The 14,277-nt window shown below is 36.1% G+C and overlaps 1 protein-coding gene and 1 non-coding gene across 3 annotated transcripts in view; one reads left to right on the top strand and one right to left on the bottom strand.

Annotated features, from left to right (window-relative positions):
* The window catches only part of LOC140160685 (ETS-related transcription factor Elf-1-like), a 75,620-nt gene extending 63,772 nt beyond the window's left edge, over nucleotides 1–11,848 (bottom strand). The window contains exon 1 of one of the 2 annotated variants that reach the window (XM_072183970.1): nucleotides 11,620–11,848. The gene's annotated coding sequence lies outside the window, so the exon portion shown is untranslated. Of the gene's footprint in view, nucleotides 1–1,251; nucleotides 1,403–11,619 lie in introns of those variants that run through there. The other variant, XM_072183971.1, reaches the window with a different exon arrangement.
* A 1,913-nt stretch (nucleotides 11,849–13,761) lies between these two features.
* Trnaq-cug (transfer RNA glutamine (anticodon CUG)) lies at nucleotides 13,762–13,833 on the top strand. Its single transcript has one exon. It is a non-coding gene; the product is annotated as a tRNA-Gln (tRNA).
* The last annotated feature ends 444 nt before the right edge of the window (nucleotides 13,834–14,277 follow it).

The following is a 14,277-nucleotide window of genomic DNA, read 5'->3' as shown; positions in this document are numbered from 1 at the left end:
ACATTTTGTTTTTTGTTTTTTATCAAAAATTCCAACAACAAGAAATGTGCCCCATGAAAATTCAGGGTTTTAGATACTTTGAACATCATTCAGATGCATTTTGGTAATCTGAAACATTTCTTTTTTGCTGCATGCATTTGCTATGTTTCATGGATTTCATGGGGGTTGAAGCAAATTGCTTATACTCAGTCTGGATGCCTAGCAGCCTTGTTGGATAGTTGCAAGTCTTCCAGTGAATTACGCACCCATGCCTAACTTTCTATTCAGGTGCGATGAACCATTACTCACCGTATTTTTTCAAAGACTAGCATTTAAAGTTCACATAAATATAGTTCACTGAACAGACCAATTTCTGGCAGCCCAGAGTATAATTGTTTTGTAAATATTTGCAGGATATTTCTGAAAATAAATATGTTTGATCACAATTATTTGACTGTACAAGTGTACATGTACATTCTTCAATTCAATTTTGCAAAATTTGCCATTTTTCTTTCCAGAACAGGCAATATAATAAAAACTTTGTATATTTTGGGGTCCATCTTTTGTCAAATTCTGTTTATTTTTTGGGATTTTTTTCTCCGAAATCCCACCCGTATATTCTACCCATGATACAAAATGAGGTACCGTACCCCGGATGCCAAAATGCTAAGTAATTTTTCTCACAACAAGTCAATTACCCCCCCCCCTTCACACGCATTTACAAGTTTAATTCACACCCATCACTATTCACTTTTAGGCCCTTTCAGCGATATGCTCATCCGGACGATCGTAAAAATCATCAAAATTCAGATTTTGGCACCTTCATCATTGCTATAGATGTGCTAACATAGCCTTGCTGGCTAGCTGCTAGTGGTTCAGCCGAAAGTCATGTATTTATTTTTTAAGTTTTGCATTTCAAAAAGTACCAAATGACAATTTGAAATGAATTATCCTTCACTTTTTAAAGCAATTTATAAACAATTTCATTTTTTTACACTTTCGCTGGGATCACTGAATGGGACTTTAAAATACAAATCAATACAATGCGAATTAAACATGCTGACTCACAACCTAGCAAAAAAATACCAAATTCTTTGAATTGATATCAACATAATACTTTCTATATAGTCTAGAGCCTTTCTTCACTCCACATGCTCCAGTTCCTCGGACCAACCTGGGGAAAAATCAACTGAATGGTTCCCATAGAAACTAAAAGTATAGAGTACACGTGTGGTAAACCCTATATAGCCGCAATACAATAGTCACACATACCTTAACACAAGTTCCACTATCACCCCTCTAGGCTCCAACCAATAGTCTCTCTACGCCATAGGCCTACAGCTTTATAAGATTCACTAAGTCATAGACCTTTCCGTTATTATAAACAAGATAACTGCAACTAGAATCTACAGTTACGATCTCACTTTTGTACCATAAGAATGGATGTACATATGACACATGCACACACGTTGCTTCAGTATTACTAGCTAGACTTGACTCATTCTCAACATACATTAAGATACACCATGTAAGACCCCAATATATATAAATGACTCACACTCCGGTCATACTCATACTATAGCACCTATGCCAAATGCTCATTGTTAGACTCAAACTGCATGTAAAATATAGATTAATACTTTTGTACACAAAGTATGATATGACTGAGAAAGAAAACAAAATAAAATTTAAGATAATTTTAAATTCCAATAATTATTGTAATGACAAATCTCAAAGCATGCGTTGCTATCCTGCCTACATTCATTAATTTGTATACAGTGTGAAAGTTTTCTGCACAGAAAATATTTGACTATAACTTGAATCCTTGTATACATAGTGTAAGCATTAAATTTTAAGGTGTGATAATTTTGTACACTGGATGCGCAAACGATGAACTTTAATTGTCGATGAACTTGAAGATTATAAATTATACACATGGTAGTGAATAAGAGTGTCATAATTTTAAATATGAAGATAATAGATATACTGAGCATTATAAATGTATGGTGCTTTATATATTTCTGTGCCATGCAAGAAAAAATTTTACAAACATACTTCAAAGATTCAAGGAGAATTCTTCTTAGATAAATAAACACATAAAAAATATATGAATTAAATAAATAAAAAAGAAAATAACTTGATTAATGAAAAATCAGCAAATAACAGATTAATCTGGAAGTTGAAGCTCATGCAGAAAGAGCAGGGTAAACAAGATCTATGGTTCCCCAATCTGTAATTAGTGTGTTACAATTAAGGGGCCCTGGCCCCCTCCCCTTTCTACATGTACCTATACAAAAGGGCAAAATGATGGATTTTAGACCCACTTTTCTACTCTGAGAGGGGTATCGGGGGTACTCAAATTACATTTGGACAGGGGTGTGACATTGGAACTCTGAAACCCCTACCCATGTTTAAGGATATCAAAAAAATTGCTGATTTGACAGTTTTGACCATTTTGTTCAAATCTGGACCCATATTTACGGATACTTTTACCTAAAAAATGGCAGATTTGATAGTTTTTGACCATTTTTTTTCAAATCAGGCCCCATGTTTATGGACTTTTTTTCTCAAATCGAGACCCATGTTTAGGGTTTTCTTGCAAAAAAAGCCACACTCTAGAGTGGTACATCCCTGAACACCATATATATGCTAGTACCCCCCGGTATCCACAGTGGACTCCCTTAAAATGGCCAATATAGTTGCATTTACCCTAACACTTGCACACAAAGCCAGCACACCATCGTTCATTTCGAATTTATTAAATGGTACAACACAACAATGAAAAAAACAAATGTGACTCCAGTATAATTACTCAGCACACAGATGTACAAAATTGCAAATCATGATGTTACATACATGTATTGTATTGCAAAACTGGTAAACATTTATCACCCACAAAAATATATAAATTTGAATGAAAGTCATACATGTACAGTATACTCTTGGCCAGACGATTATTGAAAATAAGGGAGTTCCCCATTCTCACATGCTGCATCAATCACATTGGTCAATGACCGTGTGCATTGTAACATGGTCAACTATTTCAGTGCTTGCTTGCTGAGATTTTGATTGTCAATTTTTTATGATCCCAAATATGATGCAAATTTTTTAAGCCAAACATTTGATAATGTTAACATAATTTCATGCTGACATCTTTTATTCTCAGCATGTCATGCACATTAACAGCTTCAAATTAGCAGTGATCGCTGAAAGTGCTGGTGTGTACATGCACATTAAACGATGATGCATAGACATATATGATAGATGCGCACACAGACTCAGCAAGATTAACAAGAAATGTCTTTAAAAAAAGACAACACAGGTACATGTACTTTGAAAGTTGGGTGTATTCGGGGGTGTATTATGAGGTATTTTTTCATGGAGTTGTGATGGGTTAGGTTTTTGTTTGTTTTGTTTTCACTAATATTAATTTAAACTATGATGCAATTTTATCAGTTTCGCCGTCAGCAATGATCAAAGGAGGAAATAGGAAAGTGATCCTGCCGGGAATTGAACCCAGGACCTCTGGTTTACGAGACCAGTGCCTTAACCACTTGGCCACGGGAGTTTCATGATTAGACAAACTGGGAATTCAACCTATAAGCGGTCACTTAACCCTACCTCGTGCAAGTCATCACAAGCGTAAATAGAACCATCCTCACTGTAGAGGTACATAACATGAAAAACATTGGCTTTTTTCGACGGGAATAAGCAAACTATGATGCAATTTTATCGAAATTGTTTCATGTTATGTCCCTCTACAGTGAGGATGGTTCTATTTATGCTTGTCAAGCCCGAGCCACATTGGGATGACTTGCACGAAGGACTACGGAAGGAGGTAGGGTTAAGTGAATGCTTATAGGTTGAATTCCCAGTCTGCCTAATCATGAAGCTCCCGTGGCCAAGTGGTTAAAACCATAATGTGTGATTTGCATAAAGAATAGATTCCTATTTAAATGTTTGTTTCCACTGATCACATTATCCCCTTCTAATTTTGAGCCAAACAAATTAGGTATAACGAAGAAAATTGTGATTTCATTCCAGCGCCTACAATGTGTGTACTACACTCGCCGATCGTAATATGTATATACTGCACGGAGCATCGTGCTCGACGTGTGTACACATAAGCTGACATCCACGGGAGATGTTAGCAAGCAGTAGATCGATGAACTCTGAATAAAACTGGCTCAACCCGGTTTTAATATAAAAAGTTAAATTTTACTGTTATTAAAGCACTTCAGGCTTAGTCTTTTACATGGTATTTTAGTACACCACTGGGCATTATAATTATGCAAAAAGTAGAAACCAAAGTAAAATTGAGGGCATCGCTGTGAAGCAAATCACACATTATGGCTTTAAGGCACTGGTCTCATAAACCAGAGGTCCTGGGTTCAATTCCCGGGCAGGATCACTTTTCCTATTTCCTCCTTTGATCATTGCTGACGGCGAAACTGATAAAATTGCATCATAGTTTGCTTATTCCCGTCGAAAAAAGCCAATGTTTTTCATAATATTAATTTATGAAATGAGGGAAATGGCTGCATGGAAGTTCATAAATGTTAGGCCCTTGATACTTGATTTCCTGTTTCCCGCCACAGATCACTGAAGACTGATTTTTTTGTTCCCTGCTGCCGAAATGATTTTGCGGCCGTTTTTACTTTGAAACTGTGTATGAGCCGTGGGGGGGTTAAAATGTTGGGCAAAAATTGTTTGCCCCCCCCTCAGTCTGCCAAAAATTGCTTGCCCCCTCTCAAACTCCCAAAATTTCCCACCCCCCTTTGCACATTCCATATTTTTTGGTTCCTAATTTGCAAACCTTAAATGGTCTATAAGTGATATGAGTGGAACAAGCAGGAAATTTTGCATGTTTTAAGGTCTTTTTAGAACACCTTATTTAAAAGGTGCCCTAAATGTATGCCCAAAATTACTTGCCCCTCGAGCCAGCCAAAATTCTTTGCCCCCCCCTCTCGGCTGGCTAAAAAATCTTTGCCCCAGGGCTCATAATTATTGCACAGCCCCTAAATCAGTTATTCTGTGAATATGCCTGTTTGGCTAGAATATATGTGTAGTCAATAATCTTTTAATCGTCAAAGGCATTCCAAACACAACCCTTGCATAGCGTAACATTACTTACCAAGGCCTACGTAAAACATTGGCTTTGAGCAAGACATTCAATTTCCTGTTTGGATCTTGGACACCCTAGTTACCAGTAAACTCCAGAACACTACAGCAATATGCACAGAATAACATGAATTCTCTCTCTCCCCCTATTTACTGATTCATCCCCCTCACTTACCAAACTAATCTGTGGGCACATTGACCTATGATATATGGTTAATCTGTGAGGAGTATGTAGAAATGTTGACAAATTTTAACACTTGCAGGAACTGTGATTAAATAACATTAAAGCATTGATCAACAAGCTCCCCATAGTAGCTGGAGGGGGTGGGGGGGGTGGGTAGAGTTGAGACCACAGAAATCATGCATGAACTGTCCATATTTACACAATTTACAAACATCTATGGGATTGTTTCTGCCTTTTGATGAAGGATTATCTGGGCTCAGGCAAGATTACAGAACATATCCAACTTTAAATGTCCTATATAAAGTGCTTTCATGAGGCTTAGTGGGCCTACGTACCCTTCACACCTCTCTGAGATGCAAGTGAGAAATGTTGGAAAATCCATCAACTTTGATGGAACTTATAGGTGCAGTATGTAGTTTGACAAACCTAGTGGCCAATATTTTGACCCAGTATTTATAGCTATTTATCTCCAGAACATTGAGAAAGCCCTAAACACACCTAAAAAATTCCCTTTAAAATGGAAATTGGTCTCATTGAAGAACCCTAAAAAATCACAATGCAGAACCAAAAACTGCAGCACACAATGGAAAGGACAACTTTGTTGCAGAAAAGTATCCTACATGTACTAAGCAGAGGCGGCGCCACAGGGGGGGGCAAGGGGGCAATTGCCCCCTATGATTTTCAAAAAGAGGTAAAAGGAAGGAAAAGAGAAAGAGAAGAAGGAGAGAGAAAGGGGGAGAAAAAGAGAGGAGAAGAAGAAAAGGAGCCATTCCCTCCCTGTCAGCTCCTGGCCATGGTTAGAAGGAGGAAACTTCCCTTGGACATCTTGACCCTTGTGGAATGCTGACCTACATCACGTACTAACACAGTTTTAAAGTTGTTGGTTCTTATATTTTTGGCCCATTTTTGGCAAATTTCCCCCATAAGTCACATGGCCTCTCTTGCCTTCTCCGAACTACTTTTGAAAAATCCTGTGCAAACGTTGCTATCCTGGCGCGGCAACTCATGCAAGTCTGTGGCATGCAACAATTAATATGATTTTGAAAAAGTGGACCTGTTTTGGACCTTTTCCTAAAATTTTGACCAAGAAAGCATAACAAACCTAATTTTTTTGCTCGCTATGCTCGCAAATGGGCAAATTTTGTCCTTTTCTGACTGGAAAAGCATTTAAAAAACTGGTTTTTTTCGCTCGCTACGCTCACAAAGTGGACCTTTTTGGCTTTTAGTGATCATAGGGCGACTACCTCCCACCCACGCTCCTGATTACGGCTTTCAATTTGAAATATTTTCAACCTCAAGACACCCCCTATTCATAATATTTTATCGTGCCAATTTATAAAAAAAAAAAACGGCATATCATATAGCCTACAATGCAACTGACTTAACATAGGCCTACACTGCGTTGCAACCAGAGGCGTGAGATCCGACCGGGGTGTGCGGTATAAATCCCCCAATATTTTGATAGGGTAGATGGTCCATAAAATCATCCCCCATTATGTTGGCGCCTGTATGTGGGTTTCTGACCAAAGTAACCTCATATCATTGGCCATTTTAGCCTAAAAAGTGCCAATTTTTTCGCCCTTCGCGCGACTTTATTTGTACAACGAAATATTTGTGTTGCCAAAAGGTGCTGGATTTACTAATTGAGTAGGTCCATGCCTAAAACCAGCGGGCTGAAAGTCGGGCCCGTGAATGAAATCCATAAAAATATCCGGTTGGAAAATAAATAAATAACCCTAAAAAGGGTGAAAATGGTACATCAAATGGCTTCATTTGTGCTTTCATTTTGAACATTTTCTAAATTCTGAGGGGGCACATCCCCCTTAGACACCTCTCGTCGCATAAGCCTTGACGGGCCAGCGCTGTCAGCACCGCATAACAAATTAAAAAATTTTTGCCCCCCTATCAAAATACCCTGGCGCCGCCCCTGGTACTAAGTATATCCTACTGGCTCTTATCACAAACAAGGATGATCTTAGCAACATTGGTATGTTTTACCTGCCTAGCAAAATACCAAGGCCTGCATATTTATTGTGCAGCAAGTATGTCACTATACAAATACTGCAGTAAGTACATTTAATTTAAACTCAAAGTTTATCATGCATTCTGATAAATCAGTGGATTTAGTCCACGGTTGACTGGGTGTATGCCAATTGGGTCCACTGTTTGTGTTAAATTGCTATTAAATTTCTGTCCTCATTTTCCCTTTTGCTGTTGTTTTGTTGTTTGTTTGTTTACCCAGGTTGGTCCGTGAGGGACACATGGTCATTCCATGGGAACACTATGGACCGATCCAAGCTCATACAAATGCACAAGCCTGGATAGCCAGTGTTGGCTATAAAATTTGTTGTCCCTGGTTGACAGGCCATCCACATATGTGTGTGTGTGTGAGGGGGATGGGGGGGCAAATTCCCCAGTAAAAACCCAAAATTACGATTTGCGACAATTTTGGGCAAAATTGGTTGATTTTGCCCCCCCCTGAAATTCACCTTTCCCCCTCAATGCCCCCGAAAAAATTTCTGGGCGCAGCCACTGGGGTGGTGAGTCTGCATTTGTACAGACTTGTAAACAAGATGGACCGTTGTAATCTTTTCCCAAATCTTTGCCCCCCTCACATATGCAAGATTTTTTGGGAAGCCAAATTTGAAACCTTAAATTTTCTTATCATATGAGTTTGCATATTGCATTAATTAAGAAATTTTGTATATTTTAGCATGTTCCGTCCATTTTCCTACATCCCTTTTGACCTACCAAAAATTGCTTGTCCCCCTTCAAAATGCCAAAAATGCTTCCCGTCCTTTTATCCTGGCAAAAAGATAGTTTCCCCTATAATTCACCACTTTGGGGATACGATACACATAATTATTGCACAACCACCCCTAACACTTTCCTACACCTTTTTGGGGTTTTATATAGAAACGGTGTCCAAAAATCGCTTGTCCCCCTGTTCTACCTGCCAAAAATGCTCCCCCCTTTTGGCCTGGCCCCCTTGGTCTGCCAAAAAATCTTTGCTCCCCCACTGTAATTCACCACTTGGGGTCCCAGGTTGGGGTACGCATAATTATTACACCACTACCCTATAAATGTACATGTAGGGGGTGTGCTAGTTATACACCCACACATGTTAATTAAATTACTCTGCACAATATTTTCAAACAAGATAGCGCTATTTACATACCCATAAAATTCAACACACAAACGATTATGACAATGAACACACCTGATGACCTGAACAAAATATAATATGTCCTGTTCCAGGGCAACTAAAATGTAGTAATGTGTCATTTAAAACCATTGCAAATAAAACCACAAATAATTCCCTATGCAAGTATGCATACATAATAATAGAGCTAGGGTTTTCATCCATAACAATTGGTAGGTATTGTTATGTCAATGCTATTAACCTTCAGTGCTCTCAAGGAGACAAACAGACATAAACACAATTGTCAGATTTTAATTCAAGGCTCTATTAAAGTTGCTGTAGCTTGATCACAGGGTAAGCCTATCATATAAAAAATATAAAATTATCCAGTATTTATACACAGATAATTATTATTTATTTCCTAAAAGTTCTGACAGATACAACTAACATTATCTGGTATGGTAAAGTATTGAACAGAAGTTTTACCAAAGTTGAAAAAAAAAGGAAGTCATCAAAATATAATCATTTTGTTATGAAATTTCGATTATGCACTTCCCCAATTTACATCTTAAATTTGGTACTTGCACAAGTTGCATGACTCACAAAATTCCCCAAGTTACACATTTAATACGCAATTAGAGCAGAATAGCAGAAACAGTGACAAATATTTTCAAAACACTTATTGTATTAAAATGTAATAGTAATACTTTGCTCACTTAACCATGCACATATACAGCTATTTAAAATCTATGGAGATACTGAATCTACATGTAAATGCACCCATGGAGCAAGGTCAGGGGTTACAAGTAGGAGATAAAATAATAAAAATGACTGCAGAGAGTTTGTTGTGCTGTTTTTTATGCAGGTGACAATTAAATGAAATTTATACAAATTAATTCAATTAATTTTCATATTAAATTTAAGTTTTTAAGATTTTGAATGCTGATAAACAAGTTTTATTAGTCAGCATGAATCACAAAGTGTTTTTGTGGAACTATAATTATATGGGTCTAACCCCTCATAATAAATAAAAACACAATGATAATAATTAAACAATAAAAAACAACAATAATACAACAACAATGACAATAACATAAACAATTTAATTAATAATAATAACAAATAACAACAATAATAATAATAATCATTCCCAGAATGAAAACACAATTTATGTTGATAAATTTGTGACCCTATCACACCAAATGAGGACAGTGTTAAATGAACAGTCAATTTTCAGATTTTTGTATAATAGCATTTATTTTTAAGCAGCTTTAATTTGACACAGAACAGAATTATGGTATTTTAATACCTCATTTAAAAATGCCTGATTCGATACAACATTTATTTTTAATAGAATAACTAAGTGAAACAAAAATATATATTCAAATTAAAAAAATATATAACCGGAACCTAAATCTGATTATTATTGGAATAATGATTACTGGAATTCATTTTTTTAAAACATATAAAACTTGTCCTACATGTACTCATGTATAGTGAAACAGTACAAGGACAAGAATTTCTCCAAATTTTGCATTCTCATACAGATTTCCGGTTTGGGGTTTGGACTCTTCATTTTCTAATAATCATGAAATAATTAACATTCATGTTTGGACTTTGATATTTATTAAATTGTGGTTATCTTATTGGGAATTGATCAAGAAACATTACTATTCAAATATATAGGCCCTATACAATTAAAATTTTGTTTCACATCCCCACAATTTTGGAAAAGTGACAAAGAAGGGAGGCATTTTTGTTTGTTGGTGCAAAATTGACATAAATAGCAGTTTCCATGTGAAATTAACATTGCTAGCAGTTTTCAGCATCTTCACAGAAAATGATGGAGGCCTTTTTCTATTTTAAGATAAGGCCTAAAAAATTGTTTGATTGGCATGCAACATAAAAAAAAAATAGGGTAGGTCAGTCGGCAATTTGTTTACACATTTTAAGCTGTAAATCGCGTATATGATAAAGGCTTTGGACCTTTTTTCTTTTTTTTTTTTATTTTCTTTTTTTTTAAATTTTTATATTTTTTTGTAAAAAATAAGAAAAAAAGACTAGGGTCGGGCATATTTTTAGGGTCAGTTGGGTTACTTTAAAGTGGTTCATGCTGACTAATAAACATGTTTTTCAGCATTAATAACATTTTAATATTTCAAAGTATTAAAAACTTAAATTTAATATGAAAATTGAAAGAAAAAAAAAGGAACTGATCCCAGAAACCTAGGGAGGCAGACGACATTAAGCGAATTATTTTTTTATGGCCTGTAAAAAATTTTAAGATTTTGGAGAATAGTTCTTTATACTTTCTTTATTGCAATAAAATACTTGTAAATGGTAACTTAGTAAACATACTGGTCATCAATTATTTCAAGTATCACTGAGCATATTAAAATAGTGTTTCTCTTTTGTGTTGGAAAAGACAATTGGATGTGAATTGTTTTGTTTTTTATTTAATTAAAAGCAAATGACTGAATAACAATGACATAAAATTATTTTTCTTAAAAAACAGATTCGCAATTTCACATTTATATCAGCATGATAGCATCCCTTTAAATACAATTTTGACATGTACATTGTATGAAATAAGTGGGAAAGCCCTCAGCAATTGCAATCAGCATAGGTCACCCACATGTAAACAAACCCCATTTATCAACTACCAAATGGGCGACACACACACCCGGCACACACATACCCCACATCAATGACAATTGCATTTAAATCAGTACAAAACTTCAACAAGAAACCGGCACTCCTTCATGTATTTATCTATATTATGATACGCAACCAAAACCATTGACGTAACTAGCTATAAAGTTTGTATTTATAGTTTGTCTATGCGATGACATGTAAAGTAAAGCTGATCAGTATACGACGCGTAGAACGATGCAAGCATGCCAAGTTTTGCCTGCTGGAGTCCGAGGACACACCCCGCAACATTATGACGAATAACTTTGCAAATTGTAATACCCAGCAATGCAAGCCCAACTTACCATAAATATAACATATATATAACTCATGTCAATTATACAGTTATGCTGCTTCATATATACAATATCATAACACATGAAATCAACAATAGTTATTTTTGAAGAAGTTACATGCAAAGTTTTTTTTATACCAAGACCAACACGAAATATGCCGGTCCGATCAACAAGTTGTTTTGGTATAGTTTTGGAAGTGTGCATACCTGTTTTCTAGCTCCAAATTATGCTGAAGTGAGTTTGTAGCTGATCACAGGCATTAACGTTGATACAGACTTGGTTCGGCATCAAATGGATTGTTTCTTACACCTATATAAACCTTGGAAACATAAACGATTGTAGAATGGTGTTGAAATTATACCAAGGTTCGCACTTCACAGGCAGTGGGAGTTTCCCCATACAAATACACACAAGCCTGAATCACACACCGACTTGTCATATGACACATGCGTACCTGTCGCGCCATCTAAGGGAGTGTTCAGAAATACTTTGGTGGGGGGGGGGCTGGTAAAAATGGAGGGGGCCAAAAAAGTTTTGGACCTTAAAAGAGGGGGGGACCAAAAAGTTTTAGGTGGTAGGAAAGGGGGGACAAAAAGTTTTCCTCTTCAAAACCCAAATTTTCGCGCGCTTTGCGCGCATTGAGACCCTCTATAGACCTTTTTCTGATGACGTCACCTAATCGATATTGGGGTCTGAGATGTAAACAAACAACACGTGCGTTTCTCGCATGTCACGGTGTAAAAACACCAAATACTGCGCATTTTCTCCTCTGTTTTGTCATATTTCACTTTAGCTTCCATAAATTAATTGTTTAAACGGGAACTGTATACAAGTTACCTTTGTTCTAGTTTGTTTTGATGCCATAAAATACAAAAGATACGGAAAAACCGCGATGCTATTTAAAATTCATTCTTTGTTTTGTTTCACAATTTTGTTTACTTTTTACACCGTGGAGAACTAAACGCGTACTGCGAGCTGGCAATTCCGCGCAGGACGCCTAGCGTGGCGCAAAGTTGATCGCGCGCGCCGGCGCGGTATTTGCGTTTGGGTGCTGATGACTCGAATGCTGGACCCCAATATCGATTGATTGGTGACGTCTGAGAAAAAGGTCTATATCACTTTTAACATGAACAAGTTTGGGTTTTCAGTGCTTTTGTTTGAAAAAATGATGGCACTTAGCTGTACACATATCTATTAATTATATAACATTAAAGATAATCAGCAACATCTGGGTTGGTTTAAGAAATACTGGCACTTTTATCATAGAATTGTATATCTCTTCAAAGTAGGCTACAAATATGAATATGTACCAATCTGATCAAAATACAACTAAATCAAGAAAATATTGCAAATAAATTGGATTTCTTTACATAGGCCCATGGTTAGATTTACCATAGGGCAGAGTGGGCACAGGCCCAGGTACAACGGTCTCCAAAACTGATACATGTGTACATTTGGTTTCCGTGACCAAATTAATCTCACACTTGACCATTTTAGCTTTTTGCATAAATTAGTTCCAATTTTAACAATATTTGACCATTCAAGCTTCAATATGGCCAAATTTTTTGCGCGGATCGCGCATTTGTACGGATCCAAATTATGCTGATGTGCCTATGAACCTCCAAATAAATCCTCTATTTCATTTATCCCTGTCAAATCAGATAAACACCCTGATTTGGGACAAATCTAAATTAAGTATAAAATGAAAATTTCCTTGTGTTGTGCTTGTATTTCATGCGCAATTGTCCCACCGGGAATGTTTCAAACATTTGCCTCCCTCAATGACCCAGATACCACACCACTGGAAACAACACTATTATAAAAAGTATGTTTGTTATATGATAATGGGGGGGTCAACAAAGTTTTGTCTGTCAAAAGAGGGGGTCAAAAAGTTTAGCGGTCCATCGAGGGGGGGGTCAAAAAGTTTTCGAGGGAAGAATTTGAGTTAGACCAGCCCCCCTACCAAAGTATTAATGAACACTCCCTAATTACATATGCAGTTCCGTCTCTTATCCATGTTCTGTAATCTCATTGGTCGAAAATAACTAATTAATTGACCCGCATTCCATATATGGTCAACGATGATGTAGTCTCCTTCCGCGACACCGAGTTTCGCATTCCGGTGCATATTCAGCGGGACTTTTAAAGCTTCTTGGGAGCAAGATACAAAATAAAATGTCTCCAAATTACTTTCTTAACATCAACATATTTACAAATTAAATATTCCACACTTGATGAATATTTTAAACTAAGATACAAGACTAGCTAAATCGGAGAAAAGAAGACGTATAAATTCTAACTGTATTCCACACTATATATTTTTACAAATCTCTCGGTGGATCGTCAGCGGTCCCATGGTGTAATGGTTAGCACTCGAGACTCTGAATCTCGCGATCCGAGTTCGAATCTCGGTGGGACCTCATCTTTTTGGTCTCGTTGGAGTTCATTGTTGATGCATTGTTCAATTATTTACATTTTCAATACATCTTTTTCAACGGTGAAATTTCTTTTTTTCCTGAAATCTTCCTTATGATAAAATAAATAAATAAATAAATAAATAAATAAATAAAAAAAAAAATAAATAAATAAATAAATAAATAAAAAAAAAAATAAATAAATAAATAAATAAATAAATAAATAAATAAATAAATAAATAAATAAATAAATAAATAAATAAATAAATAAATAAATAAATAAATAAATAAATAAATAATAAAAAAACCCAGAACATATTGATCTGACATAATTATTTGGAAAATCAAATTCTATAAAACTCACAATATTAGGGCCATGAATCATGAAAGTCAATTCCGAGTTTATCGTCCCTTTTTTTTCCCAGGTTGGTGAGGTGACTTTCAAGGAAT

Source organism: Amphiura filiformis, chromosome 9 (genome assembly GCF_039555335.1).
Source record: "Amphiura filiformis chromosome 9, Afil_fr2py, whole genome shotgun sequence".
NCBI classification, from domain to species: Eukaryota; Metazoa; Echinodermata; class Ophiuroidea; order Amphilepidida; family Amphiuridae; genus Amphiura; species Amphiura filiformis.
The sequence above is the reverse complement of the archived record's forward strand: the minus strand, read 5'-3'. Positions and strand labels throughout refer to the sequence as shown.